Source organism: Sceloporus undulatus, chromosome 2 (assembly GCF_019175285.1).
Source record: "Sceloporus undulatus isolate JIND9_A2432 ecotype Alabama chromosome 2, SceUnd_v1.1, whole genome shotgun sequence".
Lineage (NCBI taxonomy): Eukaryota > Metazoa > Chordata > Lepidosauria > Squamata > Phrynosomatidae > Sceloporus > Sceloporus undulatus.
This window is the reverse complement of record NC_056523.1, coordinates 334,112,336-334,113,452: the sequence shown is the minus strand read 5'-3', so window position 1 is coordinate 334,113,452 and position 1,117 is coordinate 334,112,336. Positions and strand designations below refer to the sequence as shown.

The 1,117-nt window shown below is 53.6% G+C and overlaps 1 protein-coding gene across 1 annotated transcript in view; it reads left to right on the top strand.

The window, feature by feature from the left end:
- Window positions 1–896: 896 nt before the first annotated feature.
- The window catches only part of LOC121921711 (microseminoprotein, prostate associated), a 28,906-nt gene continuing 28,685 nt past the window's right edge, over window positions 897–1,117 (top strand). The window contains exon 1 of the mRNA XM_042450175.1: window positions 897–1,057. The gene's annotated coding sequence lies outside the window, so the exon portion shown is untranslated. The remainder of the gene's footprint in view (window positions 1,058–1,117) is intronic.

The following is a 1,117-nucleotide window of genomic DNA, read 5'->3' as shown; positions in this document are numbered from 1 at the left end:
TCACTGGCTGAGATCTTCCTGGGGTCCTCCAGAGATGATGTGATCATTCTGCATCTGACTCTGGAGCCAGATGCTTCCATGACCTCTGACCCCTGCTCTCTACCAGTAACAGAATGGACAGAATTTGGGGGCAGAGGAGAATATTGTACCAACTTGTGCAACAACTACAACAACAGCATGACAAATACATGCGGAGGTCTTTGACCAGAGGTTGGATGACCTTTGAACAGAGGCCCTATTTTCTGGAGCAGCAGAAAACAAGCTTGCTCCATTGTCATCCCTTTAGGTATTTCAATAGGGCTCTCATATCACCCCTTAGCCTTCTCTTTTCCAGGCTACACTTCCCCAGCTCCCTAAGTCTCTTCTCTTAGCACAGACCCATCACCATTGTGTTCGAATCTCTTTTCCTCTCATTTCAATCTATTGCTCTGGGTCCTTTTTTCTGGAGCATCAGAAATCAAGCTTGCTCCCTCCTCAATATGACCTCCTCCCTTCAGATTCTTAGAGAGGGCTATCATGTCACCCCCTGAACTCTCTCTTCTTCGGGCTAAACATACTCTGGGTGGGTCACACTCTCTCGGCCGCAGAAGAAGGCAAGGGCAAACCTGCTCTGGCCATGATAGTCAGGAATGCCCTGAAGGCACCCAACAACAACATAGACAGCAGGATGTGAAATGTGGTGCCGCACAACAACAACAACAACAGGAACCAGGAACCAGGCAAGGAAGAGGAGGGAGCAGGAGGAAGGCTTGCCAGCTGCGGAGGGCATGGGCTGAGAGCCCAGGAGCCCCTGGCCCCCAAGCGGTGGCCCTCTCTGTGTGGCTCCCAGCCAGCCTGCCCTCCTCTTGGGGCAGCTCAAGGGGCCCTCTGGCCTCCCAGCTCTTCCCTGGAGGGAGGGAGGGAGGGAGGGGCCCAAGGGCCAGGCCCTTCCTCTGCCCTTCCTGCCAAGGCTGCCTTTCAGCAGGAGGAGCCCCGAAGGCCAGGGATACGGGGGACAGCCCCGGGAAGGTTTTCTTGGGGCTCTAAGGAAGCAGGACCACTTCTGGATCCTTTCAGTGTAAGGCGCTTTGATCCTTTGGAGAAACGAGATGTTGTTGTTGTTGTTGTTGTTGTTGTT